This window comes from Crinia signifera, chromosome 3, assembly GCF_055691185.1.
Source record: "Crinia signifera chromosome 3, ASM5569118v1, whole genome shotgun sequence".
Taxonomy (NCBI): domain Eukaryota; kingdom Metazoa; phylum Chordata; class Amphibia; order Anura; family Myobatrachidae; genus Crinia; species Crinia signifera.
This window is the reverse complement of record NC_139219.1, coordinates 26,988,136-27,002,599: the sequence shown is the minus strand read 5'-3', so window position 1 is coordinate 27,002,599 and position 14,464 is coordinate 26,988,136. Positions and strand designations below refer to the sequence as shown.

The 14,464-nt window shown below is 46.3% G+C and overlaps 1 protein-coding gene across 4 annotated transcripts in view; it reads left to right on the top strand.

Moving 5' to 3' along the window:
• GALNT14 (polypeptide N-acetylgalactosaminyltransferase 14) overlaps nucleotides 1-14,464 on the top strand; it is a 366,725-nt gene that overhangs the window by 282,240 nt on the left and 70,021 nt on the right. The window lies entirely within an intron of this gene.

Sequence of the window (14,464 nt, the reverse complement as noted above, 5' to 3'; positions counted from 1 at the left end):
AGCAGGATTAATGCTGCCACTCAGTAATGACCGTCGTTAGTTATGAGAACGTTTTCATTACTGCCGACACAACGCTGCGCTCCTCACCATTCTTTATACACGTTTCTAAGCATAGTTTGGAGCAGTTTCATAATGACTTCCAAATACTTGACGGGGAGTTATTCAGTGGCGTAGCAATAGCTCCGCAGCCCCCGCAGTCGCTTGGAGGCGCCGCCGAATCTCTGATGCCCGCAGTGCCTTAATCCTGGTGCTCCTCCTGTCCTCCTGTAAAATGGCTGCCCCCTTCACAGCAGACAGTTATTAAGGATGCTAAAGGAGGCAGCGACCTCCTCTTGCATCCTAAATAATTGTCTGGTGTAAGGCGGCGGCCATTTTGGATGTGATATTCAGAAAGAGGAGCAGGAGCAGAAGATAGCAGCAGGTCCAGGAAGCCGGCCCGTGACTGCAACGGATCGTCGTGGCAGAAGAGGGGGTAAGTGCAGGTGAGTGGGGGGAGGTTTCACACATTTCAGTGGCGGGGGGGGGGGGGGGGGCGCCCCGATTGCAGTTACACCACTGGAGTTATTAATATCTAATCGGGGGTCCTGTGATAATCGATAGACAGCGCATGCTTTCGGATCGGGCTATGCGTGCGCTCGGCCACCCTGCAATAAAATCCTGCTACTTATTTTATCACCGGCCGTATGCAAGTTGATTTACAAAAAGCCGCATTTGGGGGTGGCAATTGGATGTTTTTTGGGAGTGTCAGGGAAAACACAGGTGTGCCCAGGTATTTTAGGGGAAGTCATGTGATGTCAGCTCCGGCCCCGATCAGCCTGTTTCTTTCACAGCCGCTGCATAGACTGCTTACCTCCCAACTGACGGCCCGCGTCCCATCAAGGACTGTCAGCGTCCCGCAGTAGGGGGGGCAGTTTGGAGTCCCCCATTGCTGCTCACATCTAATGCGCAATTAATTATGGTGAGAGAGGGGCCAAGGATATGGCGAGCAACCCACAGCGTGCTAGCCATGACCCATAGCGGCGAAAAATGCAAACAAATTTTGTCCGCATGCGATGGTCTCGACTCGGCTGTTCAAGAAGTGGGTGTGGTATAACTGGCTGACGCTCAGGTCAGTATACTGACATCAAGATCCCGGGCGCTGGTACTCCAACAGGTCGAGCGTAAAAAAAGCCTCTTGCGGACTCGTTGGCTTGAATAGCTCGTCACAGGTTCTATTCTCCCCCTGTGGGGGTTGTGGACCCCCACAAGGGAGAATAACCCCTTTTGGTTGGGATTCTGACTGTCGGCCAGTTGAACAGTTGGGATTCAAATGTCGGTATACTGAGCGTCGGGATCCTGAGTCATCCGGCGCCCCAAGAAGTTGGGAGGTACAGTATGAGACAGAACTCACTGAAGAAATCACACTGCAAACTATCAGCCCGACAAACAGGTCTGAATAACCCCCTTGTCATTAGCAGACATTTTATTACCTGCATATTTACAGGCTGTTGCTGGTGGCAACTAAGTTGGCCAATCCTATCGCTGAGTGTGGCATGGCAGGTTGACATTGTGAGTGCCGACAGTCACCATGTTGACACAGCTTCCCCCCCCCCCCCCCCTCTATTTAAGCCCTAATCTTAATACTTCAATAACCTTAACCCAGATCGAGCACCAAAATATATTGTCGGCATCGTGACTGTTGGCATAACATCCATATCTGAGTGTCGACATTAAGAACATGCCAACATTCTGGTGTAGACAGTCTGACTGTTTGACCTTATGACAGTCGTCACTAGGCATCCAGTCATAATGTCAGCAGTCTGTCGACATTATAACTGGTTACCCAATTGCCCCACTGTTTTCAATTACCGGATAGATTTTGTTCACGAATTGGAGTTTTGCAGAAGTATTTATTTAGATGACTTTTAATAACTGCCAATATATGGTATGGCAGCATGGGTTCAATCAATGGTTAAGGCTTATCTGTGTGGACTTTGTTTATTCTCCCCTTACTTGTGTGCACGCCCATGACACACCCACTTCTGGTAACCACCTTCCCAGTTATCACTGGGAAAGTACTGCAAAGGCACACCCATGACATGCCCACTTCTGATAGCCAGTTACCAACCAGAATCTACTGCAAAGACACACCTACAACACACCCACTTCTGCTAGCCACCCTCCCAGTTACCAACCTACTGTCAAAATTGCAGTAACCACTGGGGTACATGAATAGAGGCAAACCATCAGCCATTTGTGTCCGATGGTTTCTCCGCCTCCCGCTATGCCACAAGTTTGTGATTAAACCCTACAAAGGAACCTCCTTGTCAAACTGTTACAGCCATCCACCTGAAGGTCTTTTTTTACCTTTGCAGACACGGCACATAAACATATTTATTCAAGGGATCAGCATTCACAGGTTGTACCACCGACAGCACTTTTGCCTAATGGAATTCCTTTCATCCTGGAGGGTAATAGAACATGTGTGTTATATTTCCATACATTTATTCCTGGCGCAGACCACGTCCTACACAGCTGTCACATGCTGATTGCAGAAACTATGACATCTGCCAGAATCATTTGGTCCATCTACTAAGAGCAGATAAGAAACAGATGGAGAATCCGCTGTTACTATAATGTAACTGTCATTAGCTGACCCGCCAGTTTGGGCTGCAGGAGCGTTTAATGCTGACGAGATTTGTATGACTTGGAAATGCCTGCGCAGTGAAATACCAGCATCTTGTCAATTTACTGCTTGATTATTTATTCCAGGGAACTTGCTGAAAGGTGTTTTCTAGTGAATCATGTTGTTGGCGCACATTCATTTGTAGACTACCAATTTTAAAGCATTTAAGGATAATGGGATCAGCCAGGTTTCAGAGTATTGATGGGAAAGGACATTGGAGTCGCGCACAGTAAGGGTCATCGTTAAGTGAGTGTTAGGCATAAAATGCAAGATGCTCGATTCTAACAGCACTATGAACAAAATAAATATATGCCCCTTGCTATTTAATTCCTATCGATGCATCAGAACGGCGTGGGATGTTAATTGATGCATATTATTTTGCTACGCACATTAATGCACCACCTGCCGTAATCTGGCTTCACCTGCTTGGTTTTATGCTGGATTAAAGGGGTGATTTTGGTTGACTCGCTAAGCAGCGAAAAATCACTGCTTAGCAAGCCATCTAACTCTGCCCTACCTCGGCCCGCACATCCCTGCCGCGGCCCGCACATCCCCGCCTCTTTCCGAATTAAAGTTTTGCATAAACCTCCATTTGCAGGGTAGTGTATGGGTGTGAAATTATTCGATGGCCGCCATCTTGACTGATGCATATTTGCGCCATCCAGTCCGAGGACAGGGCGTCAGCCACCGGCACCCAGCAGGCGTCTGCCCATCTGCGTTTGCATGGGGACGCCCAGTGGTTTCCTGGGCACACCCTTCATTTTCATGTGTATGCCCAGGAAATGCTTGGCATCCCAATGTGAGTGCCCCCTGCCCGCCTCAATGAGGCCCCCCTGTGCAAATGCCTTGTGCCTATGTAAGTCACCGAAGTGCCCGCACAGCACACGCGAATATGCACATGCACAGAGCGCAAACATCAATCCCCGGTGCGAACACGCCATGAATGCCCAAACTTGAATGCCCCCTAAGTTTGAGCATTTTGCCAATGGACACATGTTTAAACTCAGCTTGGCATTGATCGAATAATGCACCCAACTCACCATATGCCCTGCTGACTGTAGATATAGTGATATATACTGGACATTGAGGGCTGCCAATAAGAAATTTAGGATATTCTGCCACAGATGCACGTGAAGGAAGTCTCTGATAGTTGTGAGTGGCAACCTTTATGCAAGCAATGGAAGATAGTGAACTCGCTATGCTCATTCCCTTAACAACACCAGTTGCATGTAAAGATCCAGTGAGGAAGATACAATGGTAATGCTTGAGGTAGTTTATTGCTGTACCTTGAGATGATGAGATGATGCAGCTCAGGAGAACATGTCTGCACCCATAGATACACAGGAACTGGAAGTGAGCTCACAGAAGAGGAGGCGTAACATGACACATACGCATGGTAATTACATCCATAGATATCTTACAGAGGTTAATATAACAGTGGCCAGTAGATGGCAGCAAAGGATAACAAATACAGAAGAACAATAAATCAATTAACATCCATACAAAATGGTGGATTCAACTTCGGAACCCTTACTACGGTGCACAACGGTGCACATTCTTTCGATAATCATTATAAATGAGATCATCATGGACTCAGATGGTGTCAAAAACGACCAAGTTCTATCCAGACAGAATTAAATCTCATCTGATCAGTGGTGGAAAGCCATCACTCAAAACATTGGGTTCCCCTGTGCAATCCAGTCCTTGGACCACAGACCATCTCTTTCAACAATCTGCTCTGGACGGTAACCCATGTGGCAGGCCTACATTGTGATCTAATTATGAAAAACACTACAGAAATCCTTCCTGGGGCTGATATATCTGATAACAGAAGGAAATAGCGTGTGATGAGATAATGAAGACAATTAAAATATGATTAACTCTCTTACAGTATTTATACTTTGCAGAGAGAGGCTTTTATACTTTTTAGTGTGACTAGATGACTTTTGCATTGGAACAATAAGCATTTGGGCTTAGCGACCCTTTCATAGGTTTATGTAATGTGTTACATTATGTATCGTCTATAACTGATCCATAGCTTTTACTGCGCCTGTCATTGACCCATATGTCTCTCTTAAAATATCAATAAGGGCAGAGTGTATATATTGACCAGTATACGCTTAATTCTACCTGTCAATACATTTAGAATAACATGCTGTAATAAATTGGAATAGATTGTTGCAACTGTTCTACTGAATCAGGGGCCCATAAGCTGATTTTTCTGTACTGAGCACATCTATACCACACAGGTGACCCAGAGTGTTGGGCCCAGGGCTTAAAGTGGTCATGCAAAGGTGGTGGAACTCATTTATCTGTGCTACCTAATTATACCTCCCTCCCTTACCCCCATTCGGCAGAGACAAGGCCAGTGGTAGGGTTTTTGGCATCCCCCCTGCAAACTAGAATGCTTTTCTGTTAGAATTACTGCACAGGGCCAATGTGGAGGTTAAAATGTTCCACCTCACCATTAGAGGTGGTGGAACTCAGTTCCACCCCGTCCCCCCTCATTTTAACCCCTGGCCCATGTACAAAATAGACAACAGTTGTTTCAATTCAATCAATCGCAAATAAGAACACAAATTGTAACATTATATAGCAACCAACGAGGTGATAGGTCAACAATATCAGTGTCGACAGCCAATAGATTGCCACCATATGGTCAACATGGACAAGGTCAACAACAAAGGTCGATACAAGCAAAAACGTTCATTTGGCAATGATCGACACATTAAAATGATGACATAAGGATTTTTTTCAACTTTAAAAATAAACGTATTTATACTTTACCACCTATATGGACTCCAATTAGGAACAGCAAAGCATCAGAAGCTGCAAGGGAACCCTAATTGGGTGGCCATGTGCTCAAAACTATTACAAATTTACACCAAAAAAGTTGAAAAATTGAACATTTTGGTTGTGTCTGTCTGTCTCCCCCCCCCCCCCACCCCCCCCCCCCATGTTGACCTTTTTGGGTCGCCCCAGCACTGTCCAGTAGCAGTCAGCAAGCATAGAATCAGCCCCCTTACCCTGATATACTGTATTCCTTTCATTGCTGCAATGTTTTGCTGGAATCACCTGATGCTTAGTACATTTACTCCTTTGCTTTCGTACACTAGGAATTTTTTGTGGATACAGTGCAGCTTCAAGCATTGCATCAGGTGCGCATACAAATTCACATGTTATGATTGCAAGGTTAGACAGAGCAGTTAGGGGTTTAGAATAGCAGTATCTTACAGTACATTGCTCATTCACTATCGGGAAGAAGCTTTTTGCGGTTCTTGACGACTTGTTAGGGATGGAACTGAAGCTTCTACCTGATGGGAGAATATCAAACAAGCTATGGCCAGGGTGGAGTTTGTCCGCCACGATCTTCCCAGCTCGCTTCTTGACCCTGTTTAAGTATTGTTCCCTTACAGGGGGAGGTCCGTCCCAATCTTCTCTGCTGTCCTCACCACTGTTTGCTGGCTTCGTTTGTCAGAGTTATTGGAGCATAGGACGGACTCCAGTGTAAAAGAGCTGCAGCAGCTCATATATACTGTATATTATTTTATATAATATATTACATAAATATTATATTATATATTTAAATATATATTTATTTTATACTGTATATACAGTATATATTTACATATATATATATATTTATTATGTATTTTAGATATATTTACATTTATATAGATTTAGATTTTAAATATTTATCGTATTTTGTATATATGTACTAGGTGATTCAACGCGCCCTACGGTCGCTCTTCACACCGTCGTAAGGGGCTGCGCCCCAGGGTTGTGGGAAAAGGTTGACTGATCCTGAAGTAGCAGCCTGCGGTGCGTGTGGGGTGGACATGGGGGTGTGGGGGTAGCAGGAGTGGGATACTTGTGGCTGGTGGTGTCCCAATCAGCGGGAACGCTTGCTGACGGGTGGCGGTGTCACAAGCGGCTTCAGTTGGCGTGTGTGAGGAAGGGCTAATCAGTGTTCTACAGTAGGAGGGTTATGTGAGGTAACGATTGGGTGCATTTGTATGGGTGAGGGTCATGGTGTGTTGGGTTTAAGAGTTTGGGGGGGTGGCAACTACTGTAGGGGGAGCGGATTAAGGGGTGCCGTGGGTTAGGAAGGGGGTCTGTGGGTTGTGTATGTGGGGGATAGTCTGTAGTGGCGTGGGTGGGGTATGGTGGGGTCACACACACACTGGGACTGCAGCCAGCCATATACACACACACACACACACACTGAGACTGCAGCCAGCCCTTCCGCCATACACACACACAGGAACACCCCCCCCCCTCCCCCAATACATGCAGCCTGCCCTTCCCCCATTCACACACACACATTGGGACTGGAGCCTGCCCCCCCCCCCCCCAGACCGCTGATACACACTCCTCCTCCTCCCCCCCCCCCCCCCCCCCCCCCCCCCCCCAATACATGCAGACTGGACTGAACTAGGGATGGGTAATCATATGATGTTTCATCGGTAACATCGGATTTATGGTTCCAATGTTCGATGTTTAACCCTGCTATGTTGAGGATCCAATGTTTCATCAACATCGCTAGATTTCTCCCCCGATGTTTTTCTCAATCTTCCAATGTTTTTTCTTTTGTGTGTCAATGTGTGCTGCTTTCAATGCTTTGCAGCCAGCTCACTCTCTCCTTGATTTATATTCATTAAAATCTTAAGAGACTGATAAAAAAACATTAACAAACATGACAGTATCCCTGCTGGTTGGGCTTTCATATGTGTGTGTGGCTGTGTGCTGCTGCTGTGAGTGGTAGCTGACAGTGAAAGACAGTCTGGCCAGCCATTCAGCAGCAGCAGCACACAGGACAGCCCCACCCCTGCCTCACTGCAACTGGTGCTGTTAGTGAGTCACTGTCACTGTCTACTGTGTTGTTTCTAGCACAGGTCTGGTTTGCATATCAGTGCTGATATACAGACCACACTGTGCTAGAAGCACTACAGCAGACAGCGACACTCCAGGCAGGGTTTTCAAAGATAGTGGGTGCTAGAATGAACAGTATAATATGAAAGTCACTAGTAGTGACATTGTGGTGAACTCCCTTCATATTTATTTATTTATTAATAGTTTCTTATATAGCGCAGCATATTCACTTGCGCTTTACAATAAGAGACAGTGATACAACAAACTGGGTATTTACAGTCAGTCAAAGGTATGAGGGCCCTGCTCGCAAGCTTACAATCTATCAATTGATTTATTATTATGCAGCAAGCATATCACAGCACCTTACAAAGGGCCTGATTCAGTTGAGGATGCAGACATTTGCACAGTTTATTTCTGTGCAGTGATTTATTAGTAACAGCGGACGCAGATACTGAGTGACAGGTACAGTAGTTTCTATTTGAGGGAGGGGATGGGGGCTGGTTTTTCAAATGCAGATGTGTTTCAAACATTAATTTGCAGTTGCGCTGGCTCCAGCATCTTTGTTCTGATGGTTATTCTAAGCAACAATAGGGTTGCTCAGATGTTTGATGTTGGCAATGTTGCATCTTTTATACTTAAGTAGTGGATTTGAGAGAGCAACTGCATCGACCTCTGAATTAGGCCCAAAGTTTTTGTATATTAAAACAATCGTGATAAACTTATTTAAATTAAAGGGTTTTTTTCAATGTACTATGTGATTGTTCTATGTATGTTCTATGTTGCACTGTGTGTACTGTTTTTTTGTTATTTTCTATGATCAACATAAGTTATTAGCCTGTTGCTACAGTTAAAAATCTAGGTAAAAATAGCAGATTGTGAGTTGTTGCAATAAAGGTTTGATAGTTAATGCTTCATGTTTTTTTTCCTTCCGTAACAAATTTGATTTACCCCAAAACAAGAATCATATATCCATTGTGTGTGTATAAACTGTAAGCCTCCAACAAGATAAACTTAATAGAGGGATTATTTATCATTTCAGAAGCTTATTAGTGTATTATATGCTTTGGTAACCAGTTTATTTTAAAAAACATCGAAACATCGGTTAACATCGGTTAACATCGGGTTCACAGTACCAATGTTTGGGTCTAAATGATGTTTTGCAACCAATGTTGCAAAACATCATTTGACCGATGTTTTCTTTCGATGTCCCATCCCTAGACTGAACCAACCCCCACAAACTCTCCTAAAAAGCAGATAACATGCACACACTAACCTCTCTATTATGGGTGTCACTGGAAGCTGTGTGCACTGAAGCTGAGCTCCTGCCGAGGAGGAGTGCAGCAAGGAACAGGAAGTCATACACAGAGGCTGACACTGACAGGAGCTTCCTGGACCCCTTGGCTGTGAGGAGCTCCCGGCCCGGGTGCACAGACCACAGTGACAGATCTTTGAAGCTGACACAGCGCAGTGCCTGCAGCATGGGCTCTGCTGGAACCACCCTTCCCTGCCTTCCTACGCCCCTGCTTGCAGGCTGCTGCCGAGTAACAGGTGCTAGTTCAGAGAGGTGCCTCTTGGCCTGTCAGGGGACTGTGTGTGTATATATAATGCTGGGAGGGGGGCAGAGTAAACTGTCAATCACTGTGTGTACCCATAGGCTAATAGCCCATATCAAGCGGGGCTTGATAGGCTGTTATCCGTGATCTGTCACTCTATGACTCCGCCCAGCGTTATACACACTGATCTGGGCTGTAACTCCACCCATCGTTATACACAACTCCACCCAGCGTCATACACACAGGGGATGATTGACAGATGGCTAAATATATAAGAGATATTTTATTTATTATACTATAGATATTGCATCTAATTACTCCACAGAAGTACAGATGGGGCAGGCCTCTTCCTTGCTGGTGAATCGCCAGAACGTCAGCGCTGGCGATCCGCCAGCGGCCTGCCTCACCGCACGCGCGTCTCAATCTCTGTTGGCTGGGCGACGGGAACCCTGTCCGTCTCCACCTCAGGGAAACAGACAGGGTTAGGGGGGGGGGGTGCGGGCAGGCGGCGGGGACCCCAGTCTACCGCCGACAAGCCGGCGGTGACCCGGGGGAGCGGCTGGAAGCGCCGTCGGAAGGGGACACGCGTGCCTCTAATGTGCGCGTGTCCCCTTCTCGCTATGCAGATGGCGCTGGCGGGGGATGGCGGCTGGCGTCACCATCGCCATCCCCTGCCAAGATGGGACCTGCCCCATCTGTAATACCCAGTATTTTATATATACAGTGACTAATCACCACAAATCACTGGTGACAGAGGGGGACTCCTAACTCCCCCCAACGTCCCCCCGTCCCCCCCATGCGTGGGACACTGCCGGACATGGGCAGGATGCGGGAAGGTCCCAAAAACCGGGACAGTCCCGCGAAAAGCAGGACAGTTGAGAGATATGGGTCTGCTACCTTGTGGTTGCCTCAGTGTTTGTGCATGTGTGAGTGAGAAAGAGATGTAGTTTCACTCACTGAAAACAGATGGCAGTGTTTCAGACACACAATCAGACATTAGACATATATATATATATATATATAGATGATATATATATATATTTATTTATATATATATATATATATATATATATATATCCTGTCTTTTCTTGCTCCTCAGAAGTCAGAGTGATATAAAACCTGTGGCCTTAGAAAATCCACCGTCCATGCTCATTCTTATCCAGGGTTGCCGAATTTTAAAAGCTCCTCTCCGGGAGAAGCCCAGAGAGGAGACTTTCAGCAGGAGCTCTGGGGTGGGGCTTAAACGTGACATCATTAAGCCCCGCCCCCACGAAGGAAAGTTATTCAATTTGCCTATCTCCGTGGAGGGGGCGGGGCTAAATGACGCGATTATGGCGCTTTAGCCCTGCCCCCTCCCCGGAGATCTGCAGACATAAGGTAATTTAAATGCCGCGGTCAGTGGGGGGGGGGGGCGCAATTAGGGGGGGGGGTCCCCCAGAATCCGGGAGGGTTGGCCACCTTTCCGGGGGGCCGGGAGGGTGACCCTGTTCTTATCAGAGGAATGAAAGAGAATTGGATACATGTAGCCTCAGCATTATGTCAGTGTTAATGCCCCATTATTACTAATCACACTGGCATGATATCAGTTACATCCGACTCCCCCTCCCCCCTCACACACATAAACCAATATGCCCCTTAATGTTCCATACATTACATTTAATCACATTTCTTCATCAACAGTTCCAAGCGTAATGCCCAAATGGCGTGTAATAAAATCCTTGCGCTGTGTAGGTAGCTGCTATGATTTATGAGAGAGATATAAACCACTTTCATATAATGTAATCAATCATAAAATGTATTTCTAGAAACTGGGTCTATGTTACAAAAAAAAAAAAACCTAGTTACAAGAAGCACATTTAAAAATAATATTGATTAACCCCTTCAGTGGTGTTTGTTTTTTTAAGGAGCGCTCCCCACTGGCCGAGTTTTTTTATGGGGAGCGCTCCCTAAAAAAAACCCCAGACACATAAAGAAGGTGACAGAAATTCACATTCTGTACAGTACAAAAAGGGGGAAGCTGAGGCCAGCGGCGTAACTATAATTTGGGAGCCCCCCCCCCCCCGCCGATAGTAAATCACCCCCCCCCCCCCCCCCTCCACCACCCCGGCCGTCCATTCCCCCCCTATCCCCCGCATTTTTACCTGTATTCGCTGTGCTGGTCCCGGCTCCCCTCCTGGCTTCATTCTGATGCTAAACACGGACCATCACAAAATGGCCGCCCCCATACAGCAGACAGTTTCATAGAACTGTTTGCTATATGGGGGCGGACAATTTATGATAGCCCGTCGAAATAGCATCAGAATGAAGCCAGGGGACCCGGGACCACCGCAGCGAACATGGGTAAAGCGGCAGGGGATGGGGCATTATAAAAGCACCGCAGTCCCCCGGCGCCCACACTAACCCAGCGCCTCCCCGCGACGGCGGGGGCTGCGGTGTTGTAGCTACGCCACTGGCTAAGGCATACATGGGGATATGTAGGTTATACAGAGACAGGGTGCCCCCTTCTAAGCCCTCCCATTGCTACAAGTACTGTATGTTCACATTTCGGAGATAGTTTATAAAAGAAAAAAAGTCTAGAGAAGTCACCTGAGGAAATGGCAAACAAATAATTATACAAAGTGTTTACCAGAAGAAGCTATTTTAGAACCATTTATAGAAACGTAAGTTACCGTACAGTAAAAGCATATTTTAGTAAATAAAACATATTTTTACATTCTCAGCCAGCTAGGAAGCAGGCAATTGACAAAGTACTTCAAACATGTTTCAATGAGGTATTGTCAGTAGGGAAATGTAAATGACCATGATTTGCATATTTCATGTGAATATTTTAGTGCTGCATGTTACAGAATCATCATGCCAAAAAGTATACAGCTGCTGTGTTTATGTGTCCTCGTTAGTGTGTACCATGAGTGGGTTGTGGTGGGGTAAGAGCAGGGCTTTGGTGGGGTAAGAGCGGGGTTTTTGTGGGGTAAGAGCAGGGCTTTGATGGGATAAGAGCAGGCCTTTGGTGGGGTGTGAGAGGAGTTTTGGTGGGGTAAGAGCAAGGCTTTGGTAGGGTAAGACCTGGACTTTGGTGGGGTAAGAGCAGGCCTTTGGTGGGGTAAGACCAGGAATTATGTGGGGTAAGAGCGGACATTCGTGGGGTAAAAGGAGGGCTTTGGTGGGGTAAGAGCAGGGCTTTGGTGGAGTAAGGGCAGTATTCTAGATGAGGCCGCACCAATGACCTATACAGAACTGGACACAGTATCTAGATGAGGCCGTACCAGTGACCTATACAGAACTGGACACAGTATCTAGATGAGGCCGTACCAGTGACCTATACAGAACCGGGCACAGTATCTAGATGAGGCCGCGCCAGTGACCTATACAGAACTGGGCACAGTATCTAGATGAGGCCGTACCAGTGACCTATACAGAACTGGGCACAGTATCTAGATGAGGCCGTACCAGTGACCTATACAGAACTGGACACAGTACTCTAGATGAGGCCGTACCAATGAACTATACAGAACTGTACACAGTATCTAGATGAGGCCATACCAATGACCTATACAGAACTGGGCACAGTATCTAGATGAGGCCGTACCAGTGACCTATACAGAACTGTGCACAGTATTCTAGATGAGGTTGTACCAATGACCTATACAGAACTGGGCACAGTATATAGATGAGGCCGTACCAATGACCTATACAGAACTGGGCACAGTATCTAGATGAGGCCATACCAGTGACCTATACAGAACTGGACACAGTATCTAGATGAGGCCGTACCAGTGACCTATACAGAACTGGGGACAGTATCTAGATGAGGCCGTACCAGTGACCTATACAGAACTGGACACAGTATCTAGATGAGGCTGCACCAGTGACCTATACAGAACTGTACACAGTATCTAGATGAGGCTGTACCAGTGACCTATACAGAACTGGACACAGTATCTAGATGAGGCTGCACCAGTGACCTACTGTATACAGAACTGGACACAGTATCTAGATGAGGCCGTACCAGTGACCTATACAGAACTGGGCACAGTATCTAGATGAGCCCGTACCAGTGACCTATACAGAACTGGACACAGTACTCTAGATGAGGCCGTACCAATGACCTATACAGAACTGCGCACAGTATCTAGATGAGGCCGTACCAGTGACCTATACAGAACTGGACACAGTATCTAGATGAGGCCGTACCAGTGACCTATACAGAACTGGACACAGTATCTAGATGAGGCTGCACCAGTGACCTACTGTATACAGAACTGGACACAGTATCTAGATGAGGCCGCACCAGTGACCTATACAGAGCTGGACACAGTACTCTAGATGAGGCCATACCAATGACCTATACAGAACTGCGCACAGTATCTAGATGAGGCCGTACCAGTGACCTATACAGAACTGGACACAGTATCTAGATGAGGCCGTACCAGTGACCTATACAGAACTGCGCACAGTATCTAGATGAGGCCGTACCAGTGACCTATACAGAACTGGACACAGTACTCTAGATGAGGCCGTACCAGTGACCTATACTGAATTGGACACAGTATCTAGATGAGGCCGTACCAATGACCTATACAGAACTGGACCCAGTATCTAGATGAGGCCGTACCAGTGACCTATACTGAATTGGACACAGTATCTAGATGAGGCCATACCAATGACTTCAGTGTCTATATAAGATATCATTCAAATTGATTTGGCTTTTCTTCCTACAACTAGGGGAAGAATACTTGGGGTTCTTGTTCCAGATAGATCAATGTGCTGAGATACATAGGGTGAACTTTAATAGGATGAAAGATTCAGAAAGTGAGTAAGAAAGAAGTAAGAAATCTCCAGGTTTTTTTAAAGTGGCAATCATTTACACTGCAAAACCAGTTTGTTATGAAGTGTAAATGATTGCAGCTTTAAAAAATCTCTCACTTTCTGAATCTCTCATCCTACTGAATTTCACCCATAATCTTCTTTTATGGGTCCATGACTGATAGGGATGCCTGCCCAGGTGGATTAAGGGTCTATAGTTTGCTATGATTGGCGCTATGAGAATGGTGGTCTGCTTAGTCGGTTGGTAAAAAGTCCTACACAGTAGCTGCAATTCCCTCTGGTGCTGTCCATGGTACTGAAAGTGCTAACTACACACCAGCCAAAGAAATCACTGCCATAATCAAGTCCATGTGAGAGTAGGTCACCGAAATGGGTAAGTAATCGGGGCAGGACAGAGCAATGGGTGAGGGTAGAGAGGGGGGCAGAGTGGACAAGAAAGGTAGGTGAGTCGGGTGAAGGGGGTGGGGCAATTGATGTTACCTGGCATATGGCTCGTCCCTATAACGGCATACTGTGTATTATATGTAGTTCTTTGGTATTCATTTTATTG